Source organism: Tachyglossus aculeatus, chromosome 7 (genome assembly GCF_015852505.1).
Source record: "Tachyglossus aculeatus isolate mTacAcu1 chromosome 7, mTacAcu1.pri, whole genome shotgun sequence".
Taxonomy (NCBI): domain Eukaryota; kingdom Metazoa; phylum Chordata; class Mammalia; order Monotremata; family Tachyglossidae; genus Tachyglossus; species Tachyglossus aculeatus.
This window is the reverse complement of record NC_052072.1, coordinates 5,254,942-5,270,000: the sequence shown is the minus strand read 5'-3', so window position 1 is coordinate 5,270,000 and position 15,059 is coordinate 5,254,942.

Here is a 15,059-nt window from a genome sequence, read left to right as displayed (position 1 = left end):
TGACAGTTGGAGAAGCTGGGATTTGAACCCATGACCTCTGATTCCAAATCCCGGGCTCTTTCGACTGAGCCACGCTGCTTCCCATATTTTATGGCTAAAGTAGAGAAGCAGCATGGCCTAGTGGATCGAGCGTGGGCTCGAGACTCAGAAGGACCTGGGTTCTAATCCTGGCTCCGCCATCTGTCTACCATTTGACCTTGGGCAAGTCGCTTAACTTTCCTGTACCTCAGTTCCCTCATCTGTAAAATGGGGATTGATACTGTGAACCCCATATGGGACAGGGACTGTGTCCAACCTGATGACCTTGTATCGATCTCAGCGTGTAGTAAAATGCCTGGCACGCTGTAAGCGCTTACCACATATCAAACCTCCTCTCCCCGCAAAAAACGTAGTGCTTGGCAAATATTATTATTATTATGAGAAGCGGCATGGCTCAGTGGAAAGAGCCCGGGCTTCGGAGTCAGAGAACATGGGTTCAAATCCCAGCTCCGCCAATTGTCAGCTGTGTGACTTTGGGCAAGTCACTTAACTTTTCTGTGCCTCCGTTACCTCATCCATAAAATGGGGATTAAGACTGTGAGCCCCCCGTGGGACAAGCTGATCACCTTGTAACCTCCCCGGTGCTTAGAACGGTGCTTTGCAAATAGTAAGTGCTTAATAAAAGCCATTATTATCATCGTTATTATCATCATCATCATGATCACAATCATCATTCATTGTTTTTATTTATAATCCTATTCATTATATTTAGTAATGTATTATAGTAATATTATATTCATATTATATAAATATATAATATATTATATATTATTATATTATATTATATTATATTATATTTGTATTGTTATTATATTTATATATAAATATATATGTTTATATATATTTCTAATTCTATTCATTAATGTCTGTCTCTTCCTCTAAGCTAGAAGCGCACTGTGGGCAGGGAATATGCCTGCCAACTGTCTTGCATCGTCCTCTCCTAAGTGCTTAATGCAATGCTCTGCACCTAGCAAGTGCTCTGTAAATATTTGTGCTGATGAAGGGGCGTGGGACTCAGGTGAGTTAGGGAGGCATCAGAAAGACCTGATTTGAGGGCACTTCAAATTGGGGTCATTTGGAGTCATCCCAGCTCTGTCACTCATCTGCTGGGTGACAGGTCACTTCACTTCTCTGGGCCTCAGTGACCTCATCTGTAAGACGGGGATTGGGACCGTGAGCCTCATATGGGACAGGGACTGTGTCCGACCTGATTTGCTTGTATCCACCCCAGCACTGTAGTACAGTAGCACATAGTTAGTGCTTAATAATAATAATAATAATAATGGCATTTATTAAGCACTTACTATGTACAAAGCACTGTTCTAAGCACTGGGGAGGCTACAAGGTGGTCAGGTTGACCCATGGGGGGCTCACAGTCTTAATCCCCATTTTACAGATAACTGAGGCCCAGAGAAGTGCAGTGACTTGCCCAAAGTCACACAGCTGACAATTGGTGGAGCTGGGATTTGAACCCATGACCTCTGACTCCAAAGCCCAAGCTCTTTCCACTGAGCCACGCTCCACAGTAATAATAATAATAATCATTTTGTCCCTTCTCAAAAACTCTTTGCCCCCTCAGTGATGCTGCACAACTGCCAGGGATTGCCACAAACCTGAAGCCAGTGAGTCAGTCGGAGATAGTTATTGAGCAGTGTGGCCTAGTGGCTAGAGCCCGGCCCTGGGAGTCAGAAGGACCTGGGTTCTAATCCTGCCTCCGCCACTTGTCTGCTGGGAGAACTTGGGTAAGTTGCTTCTCTGAAGTTTGGTGACCTCATCTGTAAATTGCAGATATGGACCTAAGTGATGTGGGGCTGGCAGGGGGATTCATTCATTCATTCAATCGTATTTATTGAGCGCTTACTGTGTGCAGAGCACTGGACTAAGCACTTGGAAAGGACAAGTCGGCAACATATAGAGAGGGTCCTTACCCAATGACAGGCTCACAGTCTAGAAGGGGGAGACAGACAACGGAACAAAGGATGTAGACAGGTGGGATGAATAAAGGGAGCAACTCAGGGCGATGCAGAAGGGAGGTGAAGAAAAAGTAAAGAGGGCTTAGTCAGGGAAGGCATCTTGGAGGAGATGGGCCTTCATTTATTCATTCATTCAGTCGTATTTATTGAGCACTTACTGTGTGCAGAGCACTGTACTAAGCACTTGGGAAGTACAAGTTGGAGGCCTTGAAGTGGGGAGAGTCATTATAATAATAATCACTTACTGTGTGCGAAGCACTGTTCTAAGCGCTGGGGAGGTTACAAGGTGATGAGGTTGTCCCACGTGGGGCTCACAGTCTTCATCCCCATTTTCCAGATGAGGGAACTGAGGCCCAGAGAAGTGAAGTGACTTGCCCAAAGTCACACAGCTGGCAATTGGCAGAGCCGGGATTTGAATCCCTGACCTCGCACTCCAAAGCCCACACTCTTTCCACTGAGCCATGCTGCTTCTCTGTCGGATATCTGTCGCTTGTGAGGAGGGAGGGTGTTCCGGGCCAGAGGCAGGACGTGGGCGAGAGGTTGGCGCTGAGATAGATGAGGTCCAGGCATAGAGAGAAGGTGGGCATCAGAAGAGCCAAGTGTGTGGGCTGGGTTAGAATAGAATCAATCAATCAATCAATCAATCAATCGTATTTATTGAGCGCTTACTGTGTGCAGACCACTGTACTAAGCGCTTGGGAAGTACAAGTTGGCAACATATAGAGACAGTCCCTACCCAACAGTGGGCTCACAGTCTAAAAGAATAATAGAAGAGCTCTAATAGAAGAGCAGTGAGGTGAAGTAGTGGGGGGCGAGAGGATTGAGAGCTGTCCAGTAATGAGAAGACAGAAATCAGAATCCAAAAGAGGCAACTATAATTGATGGCAAGTCCAACTAATCTCCCAGAAACATCCTGCCTCTGCCACTGATCAACTGTGTGACTTTGGGCAAGTCACTTCACTTCCCTGGGCCTCAGTTACCTCATCTGGAAAATGGGGATGAAGACTGTGAGCCCTATGTGGGACAATCTGATTACCTTGTATCTCCCCCAGCACTTAGAACAGTGCTTGGCACATAGCAAGCGCTTAACAAATACCAAAATTATTATTATTATTATCCGCCAATCTTAACATCCGTGTAGCCTGACTGTTGGTGGAAACTAAGTTCCATGCTCTGCTCAGATCACATTTTTTTTTAATGGCATTTATTAAGCGCTTACTACGTGCAAAGCACCGTTCTAAGCGCTGGGGAGGTTACAAGGTGATCAGGTTGTCCCACCGGGGGCTCCCAGTCTTCATCCCCATTTTCCAGATGAGGTAACTGAGGCCCGAAAAGTGAAGGCACTTGCCCAAAGTCACCCAGCTAACAATTGGCGGAGCCGGAATTTGAACCCACGACCTTGGACTCCAAAGCCCGGGCTCTTTCCACTGAGCCACGCGGCTTCTAATTTTTCTACCCTTATTTATGTTCCCCTTATTATTATTATTTTTTTAGTTGGAAAAACAAAAGAAATAGTGAACCCAAATTAGGGTTTTATTGGATTTTAGATTTTGTTTTTCTGGAACTAAATCACTCAACGAGCCTCCATCACTAAAAGGAAAATGAAATCCCTTTGTCTGGGTATTTCTGGATTTCCCCAAACTCGTTCGGGGTAGTAACGAGTACTACTAGTACTAGTACTACTACTACTACTACTAGTACTCGGGGTACTACTCATCATCATCAATCGTATTTATTGAGCGCTTACTATGTGCAGAGCACTGTACTAAGCACTTGGGAAGTACAAATTGGCAACATATAGAGACAGTCCCTACCCAACAGTGGGCTCACAGTCTAAAAGATGGTGGTAACGGTTCTCCATTTCCCCCCTCCGACTTATATCGGTTTACGGCTGGAATTCCTTCCCTCGGAAATAAAGCAATCCCGAGGCCGCCGAGTTTGCTGCCTGGTCGTGTATTTGCTGGCCTTTTAGCGATCGGAGGTGGCCAGCCAACGTGCCCGAGGAGAATTCGAAGGAGAAATAAACACCCTCTCCCTCGTGGAAGCCACGTTTCTTCGGAAACAGGTTTCTGTTTGGACGTGTCCCAACCAGGACCCAAAGAGTCAACGAGAGACAAATATCTCTTAGCCCACCCCGAATCCCCACACAGCCCCGCAAGCGAAACGCCTCTCAGGACTTTTTGGCCAAACCGTCGGGTCGCCGACCCAAAGCGAAGAGGGAGCGCTAATGGTTGACGCTTCCAGTTCTACAAATAAATACCGTCTCACAGGGAACCCAAACACCCCGAGGAGAATTCAGACACGGCCGTCTGGCGTGTTGTCTAAAAAGCCCGCGTCTGCGGATCGTTGTTTAAAAATACAAGCGGGCCGCTCTCCCCACCCGGCCCCCCGAGGACGCGGTGAGAGTCCTAGGAGGGGGGAGCCGCCCGTGGCAGAACGGGCTACGGATTGCTTCTTCCCGGTCCCTCGGAGGGCCGGAGAGGTCTGTTCCTGCTCAGGCCCGGCCTCTATAAACAGGAAGAGCCAAATGGGGCCTGGAGAAATGGGGCCTCGGCCTACTCCGTCTGGTGACCCCACATGGAGAGTTTCCCCCGGGGATTCTCCTCGGATACCCGCCGGCTCTTGAAAGCGTGAGGCCTGTTCTCGGAAAAAAAAAAGCCCCCCACTCCCCCCGTCCCCCCTCGCGGTCCGGAAAGGGACGCTGACGGAAACCCACCGGGGGATCCCTTTTCGGTCCGTCCAGCTGAAGAGCGGGAAGACTGTGTTTCCGAAGCAGTCCGGTTTCCCGCCTGGGCTCTGGGGGGATAATAATCAATCAATCAATCGTATTTATTGAGCGCTTCCTATGCTAATAATAATTGAGCGCTTACTATGATAATAGTAATAATAATGGTAGCATTTGTTAAGCGCTTACTATGTGCAAAGCACTGTTCTAAGCGCTGGGGGGATACAAGTTGAGCAGGTTGTCCCATGCGGGGCTCACAGTCTTAATCCCCATTTTGCAGATGAGGGAACTGAGGCACGGAGAAGCTAAGTAATAATAATAATAGTGTTGGCATTTGTTAAGCGCTTACTATGTGCAAAGCACTGTTCTAAGCGCTGGGGGGGATACAAAGGGATCAGGTTGTCCCATGTGGGGTTCACAGTCTTAATCCCCATTTTACAGATGAGGTAACTGAGGTTCAGAGAAGTTAAGTGACTTGCCCAAGGTCACACAGCAGACATGTGGCGGAGTCGGGATTCGAACCCATGACCTCTGACTCCAAAGCCCGTGCTCTTTCCACTGAGCCATGCTGCTTCTCGTCATAATAATAATCGGCATTTGTTAAGCACTCACTATGTGCAAAGCACTGTTCTAAGCGCTGGGGAGGATACAGGGTGATCAGGTTGTCCCATGTGGGGCTCACAGTCAATCCCCATTTTACAGATGAGGTAACTGAGGCCCAGAGAAGTTAAGTGACTTGCCCAAGATCACACAGCAGACATGTGGTGGAGTCGGGATTCGAACCCATGACCTCTGACTCCAAAGCCCGGGCTTCTCTAAGTGACTTGCCCAAAGTCACACAGCTGACAACTGGCGGAGCTGGGATATGACCCCATGACCTCTGACTCTCAAGCCCAGGCTCTTTCCACTGAGCCACGCTGCTTCACGTCTAGTATCCTCTCTGCTCCCTTTTTCCGTTTTCATTTTTTTTATGGCAATTGTTAAGCTCTTTCTATGTTCCTTCAATTCGTTCATTCAGTCGTATTTATTGAGTGCTTACGGGCCAGACACTGCATTAAGCGCTGGTGAAGATTCATTCATTCATTCAATCAATCAATCAATCAATCATATTTATTGAGCGCTTACTGTGTGCCGAGCACTGTACTAAGCGCTTGGAAAGTACAAGTTGGCAACATATAGAGACGGTCCCTACCCAACAGTGGGCTCACAGTCTCGAAGGGGGACAATCATATTTATTGAGCGCTTACTGTGTGCAGAGCACTGTACTAAGTGCTCAGCACTGTACTAAGTGCTTAGCACTGTACTATAGATACACTATACATTATAGATACACTATACACTATAGATGCACTATAGATATATATAGATAGATACATATCTATAGTGTATATAGTGTATCTATCTATCTATCTACCTAGGTATAGATATATATATATATATAGATATATAGATATGGATATGTAGAGATATGTATATAGATATACACTATAGATATATATATATAGATAGATAGATAGATAGATAGATACATATCTATAGTGTATCTATCTATCTATCTACCTAGGTATAGATACATATAGATATATAGATATGGATATGTAGAGATATATATAGATAGATAGATAGATAGATAGATAGATAGATAGATAGATAGATATAGATATACACTATAGATATATAGCAGTGTAGATACAAGCTGATCGGGTCGGACACAGTCCCTGTCCCCCATGGGGCTCACAGCCTTAATCCCCATTTCACAGATGAGGGAACTGAGGCCCCAAAGAAGCGAAGGGAGTTTCTCAAGGTCACACACGGCAGACAAGTGGCGGAGCCGGGACTAGAACCCAGGTCCTCTGACTCTCAGGCCTGGGCTCTTTCCTCTAGGCCACATTGCTATTTTCTTTCTTCAATCGTATTTATTGAGCACTTACTGTGTGCAGAGCACTGTACTAAGCGCTTGACCAGAGGCCCCTCGGAGACAGTAGACATGTCTTTCATTCAGTTGGCCTGACCCGCCATTTTCTCCCCCTTTTAGACTGTGAGCCCACTGTTGGGTAGGGACCGTCTCTATATGTTGCCAACTTGTACTTCCCAAGCGCTTAGTACAGTGCTCTGCACACAGTAAGTGCTCAATAAATACGAATGATTGATTGATTGATTCAGTTCATTCAATCGTACTTATTGGGCGCTTCCAGTGTGCAGGGGCCTGTACTAAGCATTTGGGGAAGTACGCTAGAACAATAAACAGATTCCCATCCCACATGTCTTCTAATGCTCTTGAACTCTCCCAGGGGCTTAGTTCAGTTTCTGACCTCAGTGGGTGTTCAATGAATGCGATTGATTGATTGATCGATCGATCGATGGACAGATGCGGTGTTGGAAGGAATACCTCCATATGTTGCCAACTTGTACTTCCCAAGCGCTTAGTACAGTGCTCTGCACACAGTAAGCGCTCAATAAATACGATTGATGATGATGAGGATGATGATGAATACCAACTGGGGTGAACTGTGTAAAGGTCAGAGCACTGCCTTTCCTTCTGCTGCCTTGTCTCAGCCCCATTTCTATGATTAATTTATTTCTATTAATCATCAATCTTATTTATTGAGCGCTTACTATGTGCAGAGCACTGTACTAAGCGCTTGATTAATGACCGTCTCCGCCTCTAGGCTCTAAGCTCCTTGTGGGCAGGGACCCTATGTCTACCCACAGTGTTCAACTGGACTCTTCCAAGCGCTTAATTCAGTGCTCGGGACACGGTAACCGCTCAATAAATCCAATTGATCGATCGACTGAATCCATCAATAGCATTTTTAGAGCATCCGCGGTGAGCAGAGCACTGTACTGTGCAATCGGGAGCACTCAGTGGAGCAAGTAGACAGGATCCTCCAGTAGTTTACGGTCTACTATGTACCAAGTACGGGATTAAGGACAAGGGAGAGTGTAATAGATGTAGTTCTGAGGGAAGGAGGGAGAGAGAGAGAAGGAGATGGAAAGAGATCATCAATCGTATTTATTGAGCGCTTACTGTGTGCAGAGCACTGTACTAAGCGCTTGTACCGTACCAAGAGATGTACATATTTATTACTCTATTTATTTATTTATTTTACTTGTACATATCTATTCTATTTATTTTATTTTGTTAGTATGTTTGGTTTAGTTCTCTGCCTCCCCCTTTTAGACTGTGAGCCCACTGTTGGGTAGGGACTGTCTCTCTGTGTTGCCAACTTGGACTTCCCAAGCGCTTAGTACAGTGCTCTGCACACAGTAAGTGCTCAATAAAGACGATTGATGATGATGATGATGATGATGATGATGATGATGATGAAGAGATGGAGTGTCTGCGTTTGTGTGTGTATGTCTGTGTGTGTGAGGGTCTGGGCTTGAGTGTCTGTGTCTTTCTGTGGCTCTGTATGTGTGTGTCTGTGAGGGTCTGGGCTGGGGTGTGTGTCTGTGAGGATCTGTGCTTGTTTGTGTGTGTGTGTGTGTGTGTGTGTGTGTGTGTGTGTGTGTGTGTGTGTGTGTGTGTGAGGGCCTGGGCTTGTGTGTGGGGGGCGGCCTGGGGGGGGGGTCTGTTTTTGTATTTGTGTGTCTGTGAGGGTCTTGGCTAGTGTGGGTGTGTTTGTGTGGGTGTGACTGGGGGGGGGGGTTCTGTTTGTATGTCTGTGACTGTGTCTGTGTGTTCTTGTGTGCCGGTGAGCATGTCTATGAGCACGTGTCATTGTGTGTATGTCCGTGAGAGTGCGTTTTTTTTTTCGATGGCATTTATTAAGCGCTTACTATGTGCAATGCACTGTTCTAAGCGCTGGGGAGGTTACAAGGTGATCAGGTTGTCCCACTGGGGGCTCACGTTTCATCCCCATTTTCCAGATGAGGTAACTGAGGCCCAGAGAAGTGAAGTGACTTGTCCAAAGTCACAGAGTTGACAAGAGGCGGAGCCGGGATTTGAACCCATGACCTCTGACTCCAAAGCCCGGGCTCTTTCCACCGAGCCACGCTGCTTCCCAAGAGTTTGTGCCTGGGAGCTTGTCTGAGCGCCCTCTGGGTGTGTGTGCGTCTGTGTGTGTGTGTGTGTGTGTGTGTGTGTGTGTGTGTCTGTTTTTGTATTTGTGTGTCTGTGAGGGTCTGGACTAGTGTGGGTGTGTTTGTGTGTGTGTGACTGGGGGGGGGGGGTCTGTTTGCATGTCTGTGACTGTGTCTGTGTGTTCTTGTGTGCCGGTGTGTGTGTCTACGAGCACATGTCATTTTGTGTATGTCTGTGAGAGTGAGTTTGTGTCTGGGAGCTTGTCTGAGTGCCCTCTGGGTGTGTGTGTGTCTGGGGGATCTGTTTTTGTATTTGTGTGTCTGTGAGGGTCTGGACTAGTGTGGGTGTGTTTGTGTGTGTGTGTGTCTGGGGGTCTGTTTGTATGTCTGTGACTGTGTCTGTGTGTTCTTGTGGGCTGGTGAGTGTGTCTATGAGCACATGTCATTTTGTGTATGTCTGTGAGAGTGAGTTTGTGTCTGGGAGCTTGTCTGAGTGCCCTGTGGGTGTGTGTGTGTCTGGGGGGGGTCTGTTTTTGTATTTGTATGTCTGTGAGGGTCTGGACTGGTGTGGGTGTGTTTGTGTGTGTGTGTGTGTCTGGGGGTCTGTTTGTATGTCTGTGACTGTGTCTGTGTGTTCCTGTGTGCCGGTGAGTGTGTCTATGAGCACATGCCATTGTGTGTATGTCCGTGAGAGCGAGTGTGTGTCTGGAGCTACTATGAGCACATGTCATTGTGTGTATGGCCGTGAGAGTGAGTTTGTGTCTGGGAGCTTGTCTGAGCGCCCTCTGGTTGTGTGTGTGTCTGGTGTTCTGTTTTTGTATGTGTGTGTCTGTGAGGGTCAGACTAATGTGTGTGTGTGTATGTGTGTCTGTGGGTCTGTTTCTATGAATGTGACTGCGTCTGTGTGTTCCTGTGTGCCGGTGAGTGTGTCTATGAGCACATGCCATTGTGTGTATGTCTGTGAGAGCGAGTGTGTGTCTGGGGATACTATGAGCACATGTCATTGTGTGTATGTCCGTGAGAGTGAGTTTGTGTCTGGGAGCTTGTCTGAGCGCCCTCTGGTTGTGTGTGTGTCTGGTGTTCTGTTTTTGTATGTGTGTGTCTGTGAGGGTCAGACTAATGTGTGTGTGTGTGTATGTGTGTCTGTGGGTCTGTTTCTATGAATGTGACTGCGTCTGTGTGTTCCTGTGTGCCGGTGAGTGTGTCTATGAGCACATGTCATTGTGTGTATGTCTGTGAGAGCGAGTGTGTGTCTGAGGATACTATGAGCACATGTCATTGTGTGTATGTCTGTGAGAGCGAGTGTGTGTCTGAGGATACTATGAGCTCCTGTCATTGTGTGTATGTCCGTGAGAGTGAGTGTGTGTCTGGGGATACTATGAGCACATGTCATTGTGTGTGTGTCTGTGAGAGCGAGTGTGTGTCTGAGGATACTATGAGCTCCTGTCATTGTGTGTATGGCCGTGAGAGTGAGTGTGTGTCTGGGGATACTATGAGCACATGTCATTGTGTGTATGTCTGTGAGAGCGAGTGTGTGTCTGAGGATACTATGAGCTCCTGTCATTGTGTGTATGTCCGTGAGAGTGAGTGTGTGTCTGGGGATACTATGAGCACATGTCATTGTGTGTGTGTCTGTGAGAGCGAGTGTGTGTCTGAGGATACTATGAGCTCCTGTCATTGTGTGTGTGTCCGTGAGAGTGAGTGTGTGTCTGGGGATACGTGTCTGTGAGCCTGTCTGAGCGCCGTCTGGGTGTGTGTGCCCGTGTGCCTGGGACTGTTTGATTGTGGTTGTGGGTGTGTGGGGGGCAAATCTGTGTGTTTGTGTTTCTATGTTGCCTTGCCCTCCTCCCTTCCTCCCTCTGGTGTGCACCTCACTGTATCAAGCGCTTAATCAAGACCATAGTAATAATAATAATAATAATAATTATTATTAACATTATAGAACAAGCTGTTTCTTGTTATTACGCCTGATCTGATTCTTTTTCAAGCAACACACAGCCAACCAATCAATCATATTTAGTGAGCGCTTACTGTGCGCACCTCACTGTATCAAGCGCTTAATCAAGACCATAGTAATAATACTTATTATTATTATCGCTATCATTAGCATTATAGAACAAGCTATGTTGCTTGTTTTTTGCGTCTGATCTGATTCTCGTTCAAGCAATACACAGCCAAGCAATCAATCGTATTTAGTGAGCGCTTACTGTGTGCACCTCACTGTATCAAGTGCTTAATCAAGACCATAGTAATAATAAGAATTATTATTATTGTTATCATTCACATTATAGAACAAGCTATGTTTCTTGTTTTTGCGTCTGATCTGATTCTCTTTCAGGCAATACACAGTCAACCAATCAATCATATTTAGTGAGCGCTTACTGTGTGCACCTCACTGTATCAAGTGCTTAATCAAGACCATAGTAATAATAATAATAATTATTATTGTTATCATTAACATTATAGAACAAGCTATGTTTCTTGTTTTTGTGTCTGATCTGATTCTCTTTCAGGCAATACACAGTCAACCAATCAATCATATTTAGTGAGCCCTTACTGTGAGCACCTCACTGTATCAAGCGCCTAATCAAGACCATAGTAATAATAATAATTACTATTATAATGCTTACTATATTATAATGATTACTATTATAATATCATACCATTACTATTATACTAATATCATACTATTATATTATATTATATTATATTATATATTATATTATATTATATTATAATATTATATTATGTTAACTATATTATATATCATATTATATAATACCATATCATATCATATCATGCTATATATTAGATTATGTTACATTATATTACATTACATTATATATTATATTATATTATATTATATGTTATATTATACTATATTATATTATATTATGTTATGTTATGTTATGTTATATTATATATTATATTATATTATATTATATTATATTATATTATATTATATTATATTATATTATTACATTACATTACATTACATTACATTACATTATATTATATTATATTATTGTATTATATTATAGATTATATTATATTTTATATTATAGTATGGTACATTATATTATATTATATTATAGTATAGTATAGTATAGTACAGTATAGTATATATTGCTATTATACTATTATACTAATGCTATTATAATAATAATAATTACTATTGTTATCATTAACATTATAGAACAAGCTATAGAACAAGTTATTATAGAACAAGTTTCTTGTTTTTGTGTCTGATCTGATTCTCTTTCAAGCAATACAGTCAACCAATCAATCGTATTTAGTGAGTCCTTACTGTGCGCACCTCACTGTATCAAGCGCTTAATCAAGACCACAGTAATAATAATAATAATAATTAATAATAGTAATAATGGTATTTGTAAAGCACTTATTTGTTTGGGGCATGGTACTAAGTGCTGGGGTAGATACAAGCGATTCAGGTTGGACATGGTCCCTGTCCCATGTGGAGCTCACAGTCTCAATCCCCATTTTACAGGTGAGGTAACTGAGGCACAGAGGAAGTGAAGTGACTTGCCGAAGGTCCCACAGCAGACAAGTGGCGGAGCCGGGATTAGAACCCATGATCTTCTGATTCCTAAATCCGTGCTCTTTCCACTACACCAAAACGATTAGTACTATAGTATATTGTACTATACTATAATATTTTAGAGAAGCAGCATGGAGAACAGTGTTTTGTACGTAGTAAGTGCTTAATAAATGCCATTATTATTATTATTGTCATCATCATCATCATCACTTGTATTTATTGAGCGCTTACTGTGTGCAGAGCACTGTACTAAGCGCTTGGGAAGTACAAGTTGGCAACATATAGAGACAGTCCCTACCCAGCAGTGGGCTCACAGTCTAAAATTATTATTATGATTATTAGTGGCAAGAGCCCGGGCTCAGGAGTCAGAGGTCATGGGTTCAAATCCCGGCTCCGCCAACTGTCAGCTGTGTGACTTTGGTAAAGTCACTTCACTTCTCTGGGCCTCAGTTCCCTCATCTGTAAAATGGGGATGAAGACTGGGAGCCTCCCGTGGGACCACCTGATCACCTTGTAACCTTCCCAGCGCTTAGAGCAGTGCTTTGCACATAGTAAGTGCTTAATAAATGCTATTATTATATTATTATTATATTATGAGTTCTAGTCCCTCCTCTGTCAGTTGCCTGCTGTGTGACTTTGGGCAAGCCACTTAGCTTTTCTGCACCTCAGTTCCCCCATCTGGAAAATGGGGATGAAGACTGTGAACTCCACGTGCGACAATCTGATTACCTTGTATCCACCCCAGCGCTTAGAGCAGTGCTTGGCACATAACAGGCGCTTAACAAATAACCGTAATTATTATATTTTGCTCGCCCAAGTGTACTGAATAGATAACTCTGATGGATCGATTGCCCACTGGAGATTAAGTCTGCAGCCAGGCAAGATCCTGTCTCTCCAGCTCAGTAACACCACTAACCCAGACTGAACCCCCTTTTTCCTCTCATTCATTCATTCAATTGTACTTATTGAGCGCTTACTGTGTGCAGAGCACTGTACTAAGCCCTTGGGAAGTACAAGTTGGCAACACATAGAGACGGTCCCTACCCAACAGTGGGCTCACAGTCTAGAAGGGGAAGACAGAGAACAAAACCAAACATATTAACAAAATAAAATAAATAGAATAAATATGTACAAGTAAAATAAATAAATAAATAGAGTAATAAATACATGCAAACATATATACATATATACAGGTGCTGTGAGGAAGGGAAGGAGGTAAGGCGGGTAAGGCGGGGGCCCCGCCCTACCTCCATCCCCTCCCCACAGCACCTGTCTATATGTTTGTACAGATTTATTACTATATTTATTTTACTTGTACCTATTTACTATTCTATTTATTTTGTTAATGATGTGCATCTAGCTTTACTTCTATTTATTCTGACGACTTGACACCCGTCCACATGTTTTGTTTTGTTGTTCGTCTCCCCCTTCTAAACTGTAAGCCTTTCATTGGGTAGGGAAAGTCTCTATATGATGCCAACTTGTACTTCCCAAGCGCTTAGTCCAGTGCTCTGCACACAGTAAGCGCTCAATAAATACGATTGAAAGAGTGAATGAATGAACCAGTGACCCCCGCCCCCCCTTCCTCATCTCTCCCCAAATCTTTTCATTCTGGCCACAAGAGCCAATAATAATAATAATGATGGCATTTATTAAGTGCTTACTATGTGCAAAGCACTGTTCTAAGCTCTGGGGCGATACAAGGTGATGAGGTTGTCCCACGTGGGGCTCACAGTCTTCATCCCCATTTTCCAGATGAGGGAACTGAGGCACAGAGAAGTGAAGTGACTCTCCCAAAGTCACCCAGCTGACAAGTGGCAGAGCTGGGATTTGAACCCATGACCTCTGACTCCAAAGTCCGGGCTCTTTCCACTGAGCCACGCTGCTTCTCTTGAGAGCAAGTGGGAAACCATTCCTAAAGCTCTTCCCCTGTCTCTGACCTTCCCAAAATCCAAGCGCTTTCTTTAATAATAAAAATGATTATGGTACTTGTTAAGCGCTCACTATGAGCCCAGCACTGTTCTAAGCGCTGGGGTAGCTACAGGTTTGTCAGGTTGGACACAATCCCTGTCCCGCATGGGGTTCACACTCTTAATCCCCATTTCACAAATGAGGGAACTGAGGCACAGAAAAGTGAAGTGACGAGCCCAAGGTCAGACAGCAGACAAGTGGCGGAGCCCAGACGAGAAGCCCAGAGGAGTCAGAGGTCATGGGTTCAAATTCCGGCTCGGCCAATTGTCAGCTGTGTGACTTTGGGCAAGTCACTTAGCTTCTCTGTGCCTCAGTTACCTCATCTGTAAAATGGGGGTTAAGACTGTGAGCCCCCCGTGGGACAATCTGATCACCTTGTAACCTCCCCAGCACTTAGAACAGTGGTGTGCACATAGTAAGCGCTTAATAAATGCCATCATCATCATCATCAAGCCAGGTCCTTCTAAACTCCCGGGTCCGGGTACTTGTACATATTTACTATTCTATTTATTTTGTTAATGATGTGCATCTAGATTTATTTGTATTTATTCTGATGACCTGTCCACATGTTTTGTTTTGTTGTCCGTCTCCCCCTTTTAGACTGTGAGCCCACTGTTGGGTAGGGACTGTCTCTATATGTTGCCAAACTGTACTTCCCAAGTGCTTAGTACAGTGCTCTGCACATAGTAAGCGCTCAATAAATACTATTGATGATGATCTAGATTTATTTATATTTATTCTGATGACCTGTCCACATGTTTTGTTTTGT